Source organism: Nicotiana tabacum, chromosome 12 (assembly GCF_000715075.1).
Source record: "Nicotiana tabacum cultivar K326 chromosome 12, ASM71507v2, whole genome shotgun sequence".
In the NCBI taxonomy this organism is placed as follows: Eukaryota; Viridiplantae; Streptophyta; class Magnoliopsida; order Solanales; family Solanaceae; genus Nicotiana; species Nicotiana tabacum.
This window is the reverse complement of record NC_134091.1, coordinates 57648743-57666678: the sequence shown is the minus strand read 5'-3', so window position 1 is coordinate 57666678 and position 17936 is coordinate 57648743.

Below are 17936 nucleotides of genomic sequence, written 5' to 3'. Positions count from 1 at the left end.
TATTACGCCTACGGGCTACATTGCATCGAGTTCGAATCATTCGCTCGACTGCCAAGCCTACGGGCTACCTTTATTTCGAGTTTGAGCTGTCACTCACTCGATCATTAAGCCTACGAGCTACTTTGACTATTATGCCTACGGGCTACATTGCGTCGAGTTCGAATCTTTCGCTCGACTGCCAAGCCGAAGGGCTACCTTTATTTTGAGTTCGAGCAATCACTCACTCAACCATTAAGCCTACGGGATACTTTGACTGTTACTCCTCCTAGCTACATTGCATCGAGTTCGAATCATTCGCTCGACTGCCAAGCCTACGGGCTACCTTTATTTCGAGTTCGAGCAATCACTCACTCAATCATTAAGCCTACGGGCTACTTTGACTGTTACTCCTATGTGCTACATTTCATCGAGTTCGAATCATTCGCTCGACTGCCAACCCTACGGGTTACTTTTATTTCGAGTTCGAGCAATCACTCACTCGACCATTAAGCCTACGGGCTACTTTGACTATTACGCCTACGGGCTACATTGCATCGAGTTCGAATCATTCGCTCGACTGCCAAGCCTATGGGCTACCTTTATTTTGAGTTCGAGCAATCACTCACTCGACTATTATGCCTACGGGCTACATTATATCGAGAAAAACTACTCATCTCTTAAGCCTACGAGCTACTTTGACTATTACGCCTACGGGCTACATTGCATCGAGTTCGAATCATTCGCTTGACTGCAAAGCATACGGGCTACCTTTATTTTGAGTTCGAGCAATCACTCACTCGACCATTAAGCCTACGTGCTACTTTGACTGTTACTCCTGCTGGCTACATTGCATCGAGTTCGAATCATTCGCTCGACTGCCAAGCCTATGGGCTACCTTTATTTTGAGTTCGAGCAATCACTCACTCGATCATTAAGCCTATGGGATACTTTGTCTATTATGCCTACGGGCTACATTGCATCGAGTTTGAAACATTCGCTCGACTGCCAATCCTACAGGCTACCTTTATTTCGAGTAAGAGCAATCACTCACCCGACCATTAAGCCTACGGGCTGCTTTGACTATTACGCCTACAGGCTACATTGCATCGAGTTCGAATCATTCCCTCGACTGCCAAGCCTACGGGCTACCTTTATTTTGAGTTCGAGCAATCACTCACTCGATCAATAAGCTTGCGAACTACTTTGACTATTACGCCTACAGGCTATATTGCATCGAGTTCGAATCATTCGCTCCACTGCCAAGCCAACGGGCTACCTTTATTTCGAGTTCGAGCAATCACTCACTCGACCATTAAGCCTATGCGGCTACTTTGACTATTACTCCTGCTGGCTACATTGCATCGAGTTCGAATCATTCGCTCGACTGCCAAGCCTATGGGCTACCTTTATTTCGAGTTCGAGCAATCACTCACTCGATCATTAAGCCTACGGGCTACTTTGACTATTACGCCTACGGGCTACATTGCATGGAGTTCGAATCATTCGCTCGACTGCCAAGCCTATAGGCTACCTTTATTTCGCGTTCGAGCAATCACCCACTCGATCATTAAGCCTACAGGCTTCTTTGACTATTATGCATACGGGCTACATTGCATCGAGTTTGAATCATTCGCTCGACTGCCTAGCCTACGGGCTACCTTTATTTCGAGTTCGAGCAATCACTCAATCGACTATTAAGCCTACGGGCTACTTTGACTATTACGTCTACGGGCTACACTGCATCGAGTTCGAATCATTCTCTCGTCTGCCAAGCCTACGGGCTACCGTTATTTCGAGTTCGAGCAATCACTCACTGAATCATTAAGCCTACAAGCTATGCTGACTATTATGCCTACGTGCTACATTGCATCGAGTTTGAATCATTCGCTCGATTGCCAAGCCTATGGGCTACCTTTATTTCGATTTCGAGCAATCACTCACTCGACCATCAAACCTACGGGCTACTTTGACTATTATGCCTACGGGCTACATTGCATCGAGTTCGAATCATTCACTCGACTGCAAAGCCTACGGGCTACCTTTATTTCGAGTTCGAGCAATCACTCACTCGACCATTAAGCCTACGGGCTACTTTGACTGTTACTCCTATGGGCTACATTGCATCGAGTTTGAATCATTCGCTCGATTGCCAAGCCTACGGGCTACCTTTATTTCGAGTTCGAGAAATCACTCACTCGATCATTAAGCCTACGGGCTACTTCGACTATTACGCCTACCGGCTACATTGCATCGAGTTCGAATCATTCGCTCGACTGCCAAGCCTACCGGCTACCTTTATTTCGAGTTCGAGCAATCACTCACTCGACCATTAAGCCTACGGGCTACTTTGACTGTTACTTCTACGGGCTACATTGCATAGAGTTGCAATAATTCACTTGATTGCCAAGCCTATGTGCTACCTTTTTTTCGAGTTCGAGCAATCACAACCTCGATCATTAAGCCTACCAGCTACTTTGACTATTACGCATACGAGCTACAATGCATCGAGTTCAAATCATTCACTCAACTGCCAAGCCTACGGGCTACCTTTATTTCGAGTTCGAGCAATCACTCACTCGACCATTAAGCCTACGGGCTACTTTGCCTGTTACTCCTGCTAGCTACATTGCATCGAGTTCAAATCATTCGTGCGACTGGCAAGCCTATGGGCTACTTTTATTTCGAGTTCGAGCAATCACTCACTAGATCATTAAGCCTACAAGCTACTTTGACTATTACGCATATGGGCTACATTGCATCGAGTTCGAATCATTCGCATGCCTGCCAATCCTAAGGGCTACCTTTATTTTGAGTTGGAGCAATCACTAACTCGACCATAAAGCCTACGGGCTACTTTGCCTGTTACTCCTGCTAGCTACATTGCATCGAGTTCGAAACATTCGCTCGACTGGCAAGCCTACGGGCTACTTTTATTTCGAGTTCGAGCAATCACTCACTAGATCATTAAGCCTACAAGGTACTTTGACTATTACGCCTATGGGCTACATTGCATCGAGTTCGAATCATTCGCACGCCTGCCAATCCTAAGGGCTACCTTTATTCTAAGTTGGAGCAATCACTCACTCGACCATTATGCCTACGGGCTACTTTGACTGTTACTCCTCCTAGCTACATTGCATCGAGTTCGAATCATTCGCTCGACTGCCAAGCCTTCGGGCTACCTTTATTTCGAGTTCAAGCAATCACTCACTCGATCATTAAGCCTACAGGCTACTTTGACTGTTACTCCTATGTGCTACATTTTATCGAGTTTGAATCATTCGCTCGACTGCCAACCCTACAGGCTACCTTTATTTCGAGTTCGAGCAATCACTCACTCGACCATTAAGCCTACGGGCTACTTTGACTATTACTCCTACAAGCTACATTGCATCGAGTTCGAATCATTCGCTCGACTGCCAAGCCTACGGGCTACCTTTATTTTGAGTTCGAGCAATCACTCTCTCGACCATCAAACCTACGGGCTACTTTGACTATTACGCCTACGGGCTACATTGCATCGAGTTCGAATCATTCACTCGACTGCCAAGCCTATGGGAATCACTCACTCGACCATTAAGCCTATGGGCTACTTTGACTGTTACTCCTATGGGCTACATTGCATCGAGTTCGAATCATTCGCTCGACTGCCAAGCCTACGGGCTACCTTTATTTTGAGTTCGAGAAATCACACACTCGATCATTAAGCCTACGGGCTACTTCGACTATTACGCCTACCGGCTACATTGCATCGAGTTCGAATCATTCGCTCGACTGCCAAGCCTACGGGCTACCTTTATTTTGAGTTCGAGCAATCACTCACTCGGCCATTAAGCCTATGGGCTACTTTGACTGTTACTCCTATGGGCTACATTGCATCGAGTTCGAATCATTCGCTCGACTGCCAAGCCTACGGGCTAACTTTATTTCGAGTTCGAGAAATCACTCACTCGATCATTAAGCCTACGGGCTACTTCGACTATTACGCCTACCGGCTACATTGCATCGAGTTCGAATCATTCGCTCGACTGCCAAGCCTACGGGCTACCTTTATTTCGAGTTCGAGCAATCACTCACTCGACCATTAAGCCTACGGGCTACTTTGACTATTACTCCTACAGGCTACATTGCATCGAGTTCGAATCATTCGCTCGACTGCCAAGCCTACGGGCTACCTTTATTTTGAGTTCGAGCAATCACTCTCTCGACCATCAAACCTACGGGCTACTTTGACTATTACGCCTACGGGCTACATTGCATCGAGTTCGAATCATTCACTCGACTGCCAAGCCTATGGGAATCACTCACTCGACCATTAAGCCTATGGGCTACTTTGACTGTTACTCCTATGGGCTACATTGCATCGAGTTCGAATCATTCGCTCGACTGCCAAGCCTACGGGCTACCTTTATTTTGAGTTCGAGAAATCACTCACTCGATCATTAAGCCTACGGGCTACTTCGACTATTACGCCTACCGGCTACATTGCATCGAGTTCGAATCATTCGCTCGACTGCCAAGCCTACGGGCTACCTTTATTTTGAGTTCGAGCAATCACTCACTCGACCATTAAGCCTATGGGCTACTTTGACTGTTACTCCTATGGGCTACATTGCATCGAGTTCGAATCATTCGCTCGACTGCCAAGCCTACGGGCTACCTTTATTTCGAGTTCGAGACACTCGATCATTAAGCCTACGGGCTACTTCGACTATTATGCCTACCGGCTACATTGCATCGAGTTCGAATCATTCGCTCGACTGCCAAGCCTACGGGCTACCTTTATTTCGAGTTCGAGCAATCACTCACTCGACCATTAAGCCTACGGGCTACTTTGACTGTTACTCCTATGGACTACATCGCATAGAGTTGGAATCATTCACTCGATTGCCAAGCCTATGGGATACCTTTTTTTTGAGTTCGAGCAATCAGTCACTCGATCATTAAGCCTACGAGCTACTTTGACTATTACGCATACGAGCTACAATGCATCGAGTTCAAATCATTCACTCGACTGCCAAGCCTACGGGCTACCTTTATTTCGAGTTCGAGCAATCACTCACTCGACCATTAAGCCTACGGGCTACTTTGCCTGTTACTCCTGCTAGCGACATTGGATCGAGTTCGAATCATTCGTGCGACTGGAAAGCCTACGGGCTACTTTTATTTCGAGTTCGAGGAATCACTCACTAGATCATTAAGCCTACAAGCTACTTTGACTATTACGCCTATGGGCTACATTGCATCGAGTTCGAATCATTCGCACGCCTGCCAATCCTAAGGGCTACCTTTATTTTGAGTTGGAGCAATCACTCATTCGACCATTAAGCCTACGGGCTACTTTGCCTGTTACTCCTGCTAGCTACATTGCATCGAGTTCGAATCATTCGCTCGACTAGCAAGCCTACGAGCTACTTTTATTTCGAGTTCGAGCAATCACTCACTAGATCATTAAGCCTACAAGCTACTTTGACTATTACGCCTATGGGCTACATTGCATCGAGTTCGAATCATTCGCACGCCTGCCAATCCTAAGGGCTACCTTTATTTTGAGTTGGAGCAATCACTCACTCGACCAGTAAGCCTACGGGCTACTTTGACTGTTACTCCTCCTAGCTACATTGCATCGAGTTCGAATCATTCGCTCGACTGCCAAGCCTACGGGCTACCTTTATTTCGAGTTCGAGCAATCACTCACTCGATCATTAAGCCTACAGGCTACTTTGACTGTTACTCCTATGTGCAACATTTTATCGAGTTTGAATCATTCGCTCGACTGCCAACCCTACAGGCTACCTTTATTTCGAGTTCGAGCAATCACTCACTCGACCATTAAGCCTACGGGCTACTTTGACTATTACTCCTACAGGCTACATTGCATCGAGTTCGAATCATTCGCTCGACTGCCAAGCCTACAGGCTACCTTTATTTTGAGTTCGAGCAATCACTCACTCGACCATCAAACCTACGGGCTACTTTGACTATTACACCTACGGGCTACATTGCATCGAGTTCGAATCATTCACTCGACTGCCAAGCCTACGGGAATCACTCACTCGACCATTAAGCCTACGGGATACTTTGACTGTTACTCCTATGGGCTACATTGCATCGAGTTCGAATCATTCGCTCGACTGCCAAGCCTACGGGCTACCTTTATTTTGAGTTCGAGAAATCACTCACTCGATCATTAAGCCTACGGGCTACTTCGACTATTACGCCTACCGGCTACATTGCATCGAGTTCGAATCATTCGCTCGACTGCCAAGCCTACGGGCTACCTTTATTTCGAGTTCGAGCAATCACTCACTCGACCATTAAGCCTACGGGCTACTTTGACAGTTACTCCTATGGGCTACATTGCATCGAGTTTGAATCATTCGCTCGACTGCCAAGCCTACGGGCTACCTTTATTTTGAGTTCGAGAAATCACTCACTCGATCATTAAGCCTACGGGCTACTTTGACTATTACGCCTACCGGCTACATTGCATCGAGTTCGAATCATTCGCTCGAATGCCAAGCCTACGGGCTACCTTTATTTCGAGTTCGAGCAATCACTCACTCGACCATTAAGCCTACGGGCTACTTTTACTGTTACTCCTACGGGCTACATTGCATAGAGTTGGAATCATTCACTCGATTGCCAAGCCTATGGGCTACCTTTTTTCGAGTTCGTGCAATCACTCACTCGATCATTAAGCCTACGAGCTAATTTGACTATTACGCATACGAGCTACAATGCATCGAGTTCAAATCATTCACTCAACTGCCAAGCCTACGGGCTACCTTTATTTCGAGTTCGAGCAATCACTCACTCGACCATTAAGCCTACGGGCTACTTTGCCTGTTACTCCTGCTAGCTACAATGCATCGAGTTCAAATCATTCGTGCGACTGGCAAGCCTACGGGCTATTTTTATTTCGAGTTCAAGCAATCACTCACTAGATCATTAAGCCTACAAACTACTTAGACTATTACGCCTATGGGCTACATTGCATCGAGTTCGAATCATTCGCACGCCTGCCAATCCTAAGGGCTACCTTTATTTTGAGTTGGAGCAATCACTCACTCGACCATTAAGCCTACGGGCTACTTCGACTATTACGCCTACCGGCTACATTGCATCGAGTTCGAATCATTCGCTCGACTGCCAAGCCTACGGGATACCTTTATTTCGAGTTCGAGCAATCACTCACTCGACCATTAAGCCTATGGGCTACTTTGACTGTTACTCCTATGGGCTACATTGCATCGAGTTTGAATCATTCGCTCGACTGCCAAGCCTACGGGCTACCTTTATTTCGAGTTCGAGAAATCACTCACTCGATCATTAAGCCTACGGGCTACTTCGACTATTACGCCTACCGGCTACATTGCATCGAGTTCGAATCATTCGCTCGAATGCCAAGCCTACGGGCTACCTTTATTTCGAGTTCGAGCAATCACTCACTCGACCATTAAGCCTACGGGCTACTTTGACTGTTACTCTTACGGGCTACATTGCATAGAGTTGGAATCATTCACTCGATTGCCAAGCCTATGGGCTACCTTTTTTTCGAGTTCGAGCAATCACTCACTCGATCATTAAGCCTACGAGCTACTTTGACTATTACGCATACGAGCTACAATGCATCGAGTTCAAATCATTCACTCGACTGCCAAGCCTACGGGCTACCTTTATTTTGAGTTCGAGCAATCACTCACTCGACCATTAAGCCTATGGGCTACTTTGACTGTTACTCCTATGGGCTACATTGCATCGAGTTCGAATCATTCGCTCGACTGCCAAGCCTACGGGCTAACTTTATTTCGAGTTCGAGAAATCACTCACTCGATCATTAAGCCTACGGGCTACTTCGACTATTACGCCTACCGGCTACATTGCATCGAGTTCGAATCATTCGCTCGACTGCCAAGCCTACGGGCTACCTTTATTTCGAGTTCGAGCAATCACTCACTCGACCATTAAGCCTACGGGCTACTTTGACTATTACTCCTACAGGCTACATTGCATCGAGTTCGAATCATTCGCTCGACTGCCAAGCCTACGGGCTACCTTTATTTTGAGTTCGAGCAATCACTCTCTCGACCATCAAACCTACGGGCTACTTTGACTATTACGCCTACGGGCTACATTGCATCGAGTTCGAATCATTCACTCGACTGCCAAGCCTATGGGAATCACTCACTCGACCATTAAGCCTATGGGCTACTTTGACTGTTACTCCTATGGGCTACATTGCATCGAGTTCGAATCATTCGCTCGACTGCCAAGCCTACGGGCTACCTTTATTTTGAGTTCGAGAAATCACTCACTCGATCATTAAGCCTACGGGCTACTTCGACTATTACGCCTACCGGCTACATTGCATCGAGTTCGAATCTTTCGCTCGACTACCAAGCCTTCGGGCTACCTTTATTTTGAGTTCGAGCAATCACTCACTCGACCATTAAGCCTACGGGCTACTTTGACTGTTACTCCTATGGACTACATCGCATAGAGTTGGAATCATTCACTCGATTGCCAAGCCTATGGGATACCTTTTTTTTGAGTTCGAGCAATCAGTCACTCGATCATTAAGCCTACGAGCTACTTTGACTATTACGCATACGAGCTACAATGCATCGAGTTCAAATCATTCACTCGACTGCCAAGCCTACGGGCTACCTTTATTTCGAGTTCGAGCAATCACTCACTCGACCATTAAGCCTACGGGCTACTTTGCCTGTTACTCCTGCTAGCGACATTGGATCGAGTTCGAATCATTCGTGCGACTGGAAAGCCTACGGGCTACTTTTATTTCGAGTTCGAGGAATCACTCACTAGATCATTAAGCCTACAAGCTACTTTGACTATTACGCCTATGGGCTACATTGCATCGAGTTCGAATCATTCGCACGCCTGCCAATCCTAAGGGCTACCTTTATTTTGAGTTGGAGCAATCACTCATTCGACCATTAAGCCTACGGGCTACTTTGCCTGTTACTCCTGCTAGCTACATTGCATCGAGTTCGAATCATTCGCTCGACTAGCAAGCCTACGAGCTACTTTTATTTCGAGTTCGAGCAATCACTCACTAGATCATTAAGCCTACAAGCTACTTTGACTATTACGCCTATGGGCTACATTGCATCGAGTTCGAATCATTCGCACGCCTGCCAATCCTAAGGGCTACCTTTATTTTGAGTTGGAGCAATCACTCACTCGACCAGTAAGCCTACGGGCTACTTTGACTGTTACTCCTCCTAGCTACATTGCATCGAGTTCGAATCATTCGCTCGACTGCCAAGCCTACGGGCTACCTTTATTTCGAGTTCGAGCAATCACTCACTCGATCATTAAGCCTACAGGCTACTTTGACTGTTACTCCTATGTGCAACATTTTATCGAGTTTGAATCATTCGCTCGACTGCCAACCCTACAGGCTACCTTTATTTCGAGTTCGAGCAATCACTCACTCGACCATTAAGCCTACGGGCTACTTTGACTATTACTCCTACAGGCTACATTGCATCGAGTTCGAATCATTCGCTCGACTGCCAAGCCTACAGGCTACCTTTATTTTGAGTTCGAGCAATCACTCACTCGACCATCAAACCTACGGGCTACTTTGACTATTACACCTACGGGCTACATTGCATCGAGTTCGAATCATTCACTCGACTGCCAAGCCTACGGGAATCACTCACTCGACCATTAAGCCTACGGGATACTTTGACTGTTACTCCTATGGGCTACATTGCATCGAGTTCGAATCATTCGCTCGACTGCCAAGCCTACGGGCTACCTTTATTTTGAGTTCGAGAAATCACTCACTCGATCATTAAGCCTACGGGCTACTTCGACTATTACGCCTACCGGCTACATTGCATCGAGTTCGAATCATTCGCTCGACTGCCAAGCCTACGGGCTACCTTTATTTCGAGTTCGAGCAATCACTCACTCGACCATTAAGCCTACGGGCTACTTTGACAGTTACTCCTATGGGCTACATTGCATCGAGTTTGAATCATTCGCTCGACTGCCAAGCCTACGGGCTACCTTTATTTTGAGTTCGAGAAATCACTCACTCGATCATTAAGCCTACGGGCTACTTTGACTATTACGCCTACCGGCTACATTGCATCGAGTTCGAATCATTCGCTCGAATGCCAAGCCTACGGGCTACCTTTATTTCGAGTTCGAGCAATCACTCACTCGACCATTAAGCCTACGGGCTACTTTTACTGTTACTCCTACGGGCTACATTGCATAGAGTTGGAATCATTCACTCGATTGCCAAGCCTATGGGCTACCTTTTTTCGAGTTCGTGCAATCACTCACTCGATCATTAAGCCTACGAGCTAATTTGACTATTACGCATACGAGCTACAATGCATCGAGTTCAAATCATTCACTCAACTGCCAAGCCTACGGGCTACCTTTATTTCGAGTTCGAGCAATCACTCACTCGACCATTAAGCCTACGGGCTACTTTGCCTGTTACTCCTGCTAGCTACAATGCATCGAGTTCAAATCATTCGTGCGACTGGCAAGCCTACGGGCTATTTTTATTTCGAGTTCAAGCAATCACTCACTAGATCATTAAGCCTACAAACTACTTAGACTATTACGCCTATGGGCTACATTGCATCGAGTTCGAATCATTCGCACGCCTGCCAATCCTAAGGGCTACCTTTATTTTGAGTTGGAGCAATCACTCACTCGACCATTAAGCCTACGGGCTACTTCGACTATTACGCCTACCGGCTACATTGCATCGAGTTCGAATCATTCGCTCGACTGCCAAGCCTACGGGATACCTTTATTTCGAGTTCGAGCAATCACTCACTCGACCATTAAGCCTATGGGCTACTTTGACTGTTACTCCTATGGGCTACATTGCATCGAGTTTGAATCATTCGCTCGACTGCCAAGCCTACGGGCTACCTTTATTTCGAGTTCGAGAAATCACTCACTCGATCATTAAGCCTACGGGCTACTTCGACTATTACGCCTACCGGCTACATTGCATCGAGTTCGAATCATTCGCTCGAATGCCAAGCCTACGGGCTACCTTTATTTCGAGTTCGAGCAATCACTCACTCGACCATTAAGCCTACGGGCTACTTTGACTGTTACTCTTACGGGCTACATTGCATAGAGTTGGAATCATTCACTCGATTGCCAAGCCTATGGGCTACCTTTTTTTCGAGTTCGAGCAATCACTCACTCGATCATTAAGCCTACGAGCTACTTTGACTATTACGCATACGAGCTACAATGCATCGAGTTCAAATCATTCACTCGACTGCCAAGCCTACGGGCTACCTTTATTTTGAGTTCGAGCAATCACTCACTCGACCATTAAGCCTATGGGCTACTTTGACTGTTACTCCTATGGGCTACATTGCATCGAGTTCGAATCATTCGCTCGACTGCCAAGCCTACGGGCTAACTTTATTTCGAGTTCGAGAAATCACTCACTCGATCATTAAGCCTACGGGCTACTTCGACTATTACGCCTACCGGCTACATTGCATCGAGTTCGAATCATTCGCTCGACTGCCAAGCCTACGGGCTACCTTTATTTCGAGTTCGAGCAATCACTCACTCGACCATTAAGCCTACGGGCTACTTTGACTATTACTCCTACAGGCTACATTGCATCGAGTTCGAATCATTCGCTCGACTGCCAAGCCTACGGGCTACCTTTATTTTGAGTTCGAGCAATCACTCTCTCGACCATCAAACCTACGGGCTACTTTGACTATTACGCCTACGGGCTACATTGCATCGAGTTCGAATCATTCACTCGACTGCCAAGCCTATGGGAATCACTCACTCGACCATTAAGCCTATGGGCTACTTTGACTGTTACTCCTATGGGCTACATTGCATCGAGTTCGAATCATTCGCTCGACTGCCAAGCCTACGGGCTACCTTTATTTTGAGTTCGAGAAATCACTCACTCGATCATTAAGCCTACGGGCTACTTCGACTATTACGCCTACCGGCTACATTGCATCGAGTTCGAATCTTTCGCTCGACTACCAAGCCTTCGGGCTACCTTTATTTTGAGTTCGAGCAATCACTCACTCGACCATTAAGCCTATGGGCTACTTTGACTGTTACTCCTATGGGCTACATTGCATCGAGTTCGAATCATTCGCTTGACTGCCAAGCCTACGGGCTACCTTTATTTCGAGTTCGAGAAATCACACACTCGATCATTAAGCCTACGGGCTACTTCGACTATTATGCCTACCGGCTACATTGCATCGAGTTCGAATCATTCGCTCGACTGCCAAGCCTACGGGCTACCTTTATTTCGAGTTCGAGCAATCACTCACTCGACCATTAAGCCTACGGGCTACTTTGACTGTTACTCCTACGGACTACATTGCATAGAGTTGGAATCATTCACTCGATTGCCAAGCCTATGGGATACCTTTTTTTCGAGTTCGAGCAATCACTCACTCGATCATTAAGCCTACGAGCTACTTTGACTATTACGCATACGAGCTACAATGCATCGAGTTCAAATCATTCACTCGACTGCCAAGCCTACGGGCTACCTTTATTTCGAGTTCGAGCAATCACTCACTCGACCATTAAGCCTACGGGCTACTTTGACTGTTACTCCTACGGGCTACATTGCATAGAGTTGGAATCATTCACTCGATTGCCAAGCCTATGGGCTACCTTTTTTCGAGTTCGAGCAATCACTCACTCGATCATTAAGCCTACGAGCTACTTTGACTATTACGCATACGAGCTACAATGCATCGAGTTCAAATCATTCACTCGACTGCCAAGCCTACGGGCTACCTTTATTTCGAGTTCGAGCAATCACTCACTCGACCATTAAGCCTACGGGCTACTTTGCCTGTTACTCCTGCTAGCTACAATGCATCGAGTTCGAATCATTCGTGCGACTGGCAAGCCTACGGGCTATTTTTATTTCGAGTTCGAGCAATCACTCACTAGATCATTAAGCCTACAAACTACTTAGACTATTACGCCTATGGGCTACATTGCATCGAGTTCGAATCATTCGCACGCCTGCCAATCCTAAGGGCTACCTTTATTTTGAGTTGGAGCAATCACTCACTCGACCATTAAGCCTACGGGCTACTTCGACTATTACGCCTACCGGCTACATTGCATCGAGTTCGAATCATTCGCTCGACTGCCAAGCCTACGGGCTACCTTTATTTCGAGTTCGAGCAATCACTCACTCGACCATTAAGCCTACGGGCTACTTTGACTGTTACTCCTATGGGCTACATTGCATCGAGTTTGAATCATTCGCTCGACTGCCAAGCCTACGGGCTACCTTTATTTCGAGTTCGAGAAATCACTCACTCGATCATTAAGCCTACGGGCTACTTTGACTATTACGCCTACCGGCTACATTGCATCGAGTTCGAATCATTCGCTCGAATGCCAAGCCTACGGGCTACCTTTATTTCGAGTTCGAGCAATCACTCACTCGACCATTAAGCCTACGGGCTACTTTGACTGTTACTCTTACGGGCTACATTGCATAGAGTTGGAATCATTCACTCGATTGCCAAGCCTATGGGCTACCTTTTTTTCGAGTTCGAGCAATCACTCACTCGATCATTAAGCCTACGAGCTACTTTGACTATTACGCATACGAGCTACAATGCATCGAGTTCAAATCATTCACTCGACTGCCAAGCCTACGGGCTACCTTTATTTTGAGTTCGAGCAATCACTCACTCGACCATTAAGCCTATGGGCTACTTTGACTGTTACTCCTATGGGCTACATTGCATCGAGTTCGAATCATTCGCTCGACTGCCAAGCCTACGGGCTAACTTTATTTCGAGTTCGAGAAATCACTCACTCGATCATTAAGCCTACGGGCTACTTCGACTATTACGCCTACCGGCTACATTGCATCGAGTTCGAATCATTCGCTCGACTGCCAAGCCTACGGGCTACCTTTATTTCGAGTTCGAGCAATCACTCACTCGACCATTAAGCCTACACGGGCTACTTTGACTATTACTCCTACAGGCTACATTGCATCGAGTTCGAATCATTCGCTCGACTGCCAAGCCTACGGGCTACCTTTATTTTGAGTTCGAGCAATCACTCTCTCGACCATCAAACCTACGGGCTACTTTGACTATTACGCCTACGGGCTACATTGCATCGAGTTCGAATCATTCACTCGACTGCCAAGCCTATGGGAATCACTCACTCGACCATTAAGCCTATGGGCTACTTTGACTGTTACTCCTATGGGCTACATTGCATCGAGTTCGAATCATTCGCTCGACTGCCAAGCCTACGGGCTACCTTTATTTTGAGTTCGAGAAATCACTCACTCGATCATTAAGCCTACGGGCTACTTCGACTATTACGCCTACCGGCTACATTGCATCGAGTTCGAATCATTCGCTCGACTGCCAAGCCTACGGGCTACCTTTATTTTGAGTTCGAGCAATCACTCACTCGACCATTAAGCCTATGGGCTACTTTGACTGTTACTCCTATGGGCTACATTGCATCGAGTTCGAATCATTCGCTCGACTGCCAAGCCTACGGGCTACCTTTATTTCGAGTTCGAGAAATCAATCACTCGATCATTAAGCCTACGGGCTACTTCGACTATTATGCCTACCGGCTACATTGCATCGAGTTCGAATCATTCGCTCGACTGCCAAGCCTACGGGCTACCTTTATTTCGAGTTCGAGCAATCACTCACTCGACCATTAAGCCTACGGGCTACTTTGACTGTTACTCCTACGGACTACATTGCATAGAGTTGGAATCATTCACTCGATTGCCAAGCCTATGGGCTACCTTTTTTTCGAGTTCGAGCAATCACTCACTCGATCATTAAGCCTACGAGCTACTTTGACTATTACGCATACGAGCTACAATGCATCGAGTTCAAATCATTCACTCGACTGCCAAGCCTACGGGCTACCTTTATTTCGAGTTCGAGCAATCACTCACTCGACCATTAAGCCTACGGGCTACTTTGCCTGTTACTCCTGCTAGCTACATTGCATCGAGTTCGAATCATTCGCTCGACTGGCAAGCCTACGGGCTACTTTTATTTCGAGTTCGAGCAATCACTCACTAGATCATTAAGCCTACAAGCTACTTTGACTATTACGCCTATGGGCTACATTGCATCGAGTTCGAATCATTCGCACGCCTGCCAATCCTAAGGGCTACCTTTATTTTGAGTTGGAGCAATCACTCACTCGACCAGTAAGCCTACGGGCTACTTTGACTGTTACTCCTCCTAGCTACATTGCATCGAGTTCGAATCATTCGCTCGACTGCCAAGCCTACGGGCTACCTTTATTTCGAGTTCGAGCAATCACTCACTCGATCATTAAGCCTACAGGCTACTTTGACTGTTACTCCTATGTGCAACATTTTATCGAGTTTGAATCATTCGCTCGACTGCCAACCCTACAGGCTACCTTTATTTCGAGTTCGAGCAATCACTCACTCGACCATTAAGCCTACGGGCTACTTTGACTATTACTCCTACAGGCTACATTGCATCGAGTTCGAATCATTCGCTCGACTGCCAAGCCTACGGGCTACCTTTATTTTGAGTTCGAGCAATCACTCACTCGACCATCAAACCTACGGGCTACTTTGACTATTACACCTACGGGCTACATTGCATCGAGTTCGAATCATTCACTCGACTGCCAAGCCTACGGGAATCACTCACTCGACCATTAAGCCTACGGGATACTTTGACTGTTACTCCTATGGGCTACATTGCATCGAGTTCGAATCATTCGCTCGACTGCCAAGCCTACGGGCTACCATTATTTTGAGTTCGAGAAATCACTCACTCGATCATTAAGCCTACGGGCTACTTCGACTATTACGCCTACCGGCTACATTGCATCGAGTTCGAATCATTCGCTCGACTGCCAAGCCTACGGGCTACCTTTATTTCGAGTTCGAGCAATCACTCACTCGACCATTAAGCCTACGGGCTACTTTGACAGTTACTCCTATGGGCTACATTGCATCGAGTTTGAATCATTCGCTCGACTGCCAAGCCTACGGGCTACCTTTATTTCGAGTTCGAGAAATCACTCACTCGATCATTAAGCCTACGGGCTACTTTGACTATTACGCCTACCGGCTACATTGCATCAAGTTCGAATCATTCGCTCGAATGCCAATCCTACGGGCTACCTTTATTTTGAGTTCGAGCAATCACTCACTCGACCATTAAGCCTACGGGATACTTTGACTGTTACTCCTACGGGCTACATTGCATAGAGTTGGAATCATTCACTCGATTGCCAAGCCTATGGGCTACCTTTTTTTCGAGTTCGTGCAATCACTCACTCGATCATTAAGCCTACGAGCTACTTTGACTATTACGCATACGAGCTACAATGCATCGAGTTCAAATCATTCACTCGACTGCCAAGCCTACGGGCTACCTTTATTTCGAGTTCGAGCAATCACTCACTCGACCATTAAGCCTACGGGCTACTTTGCCTGTTACTCCTGCTAGCTACAATGCATCGAGTTCGAATCATTCGTGCGACTGGCAAGCCTACGGGCTATTTTTATTTCGAGTTCGAGCAATCACTCACTAGATCATTAAGCCTACAAGCTACTTAGACTATTACGCCTATGGGCTACATTGCATCGAGTTCGAATCATTCGCACGCCTGCCAATCCTAAGGGCTACCTTTATTTTGAGTTGGAGCAATCACTCACTCGACCATTAAGCCTACGGGCTACTTCGACTATTACGCCTACCGGCTACATTGCATCGAGTTCGAATCATTCGCTCGACTGCCAAGCCTACGGGCTACCTTTATTTCGAGTTCGAGCAATCACTCACTCGACCATTAAGCCTACGGGCTACTTTGACTGTTACTCCTATGGGCTACATTGCATCGAGTTTGAATCATTTGCTCGACTGCCAAGCCTACGGGCTACCTTTATTTCGAGTTCGAGAAATCACTCACTCGATCATTAAGCCTACGGGCTACTTCGACTATTACGCCTACCGGCTACATTGCATCGAGTTCGAATCATTCGCTCGAATGCCAAGCCTACGGGCTACCTTTATTTCGAGTTCGAGCAATCACTCACTCGACCATTAAGCCTACGGGCTACTTTGACTGTTACTCTTACGGGCTACATTGCATAGAGTTGGAATCATTCACTCGATTGCCAAGCCTATGGGCTACCTTTTTTTCGAGTTCGAGCAATCACTCACTCGATCATTAAGCCTACGAGCTACTTTGACTATTACGCATACGAGCTACAATGCATCGAGTTCAAATCATTCACTCGACTGCCAAGCCTACGGGCTACCTTTATTTCGAGTTCGAGCAATCACTCACTCGACCATTAAGCCTACGGGCTACTTTGCCTGTTACTCCTGCTAGCGACATTGGATCGAGTTCGAATCATTCGTGCGACTGGAAAGCCTACGGGCTACTTTTATTTCGAGTTCGAGCAATCACTCACTAGATCATTAAGCCTACAAGCTACTTAGACTATTACGCCTATGGGCTACATTGCATCGAGTTCGAATCATTCGCACGCCTGCCAATCCTAAGGGCTACCTTTATTTTGAGTTGGAGCAATCACTCACTCGACCATTAAGCCTACGGGCTACTTTGACTATTACTCCTCCTAGCTACATTGCATCGAGTTCTAATCATTCGCTCGACTGCCAAGCCTACGGGCTACCTTTATTTCGAGTTCGAGCAATCAATCACTCGATCATTAAGCCTACGGGCTACTTTGACTGTTACTCCTATGTGCTACATTTTATCGAGTTCGAATCATTCGCTCGACTGCCAACCCTACAGGCTACCTTTATTTCGAGTTCGAGCAATCACTCACTCGAACATTAAGCCTACGGGCTACTTCCTGCTAGCTATATTGCATCGAGTTCGAATCATTCGCTCGCCTGGCAAGCCTA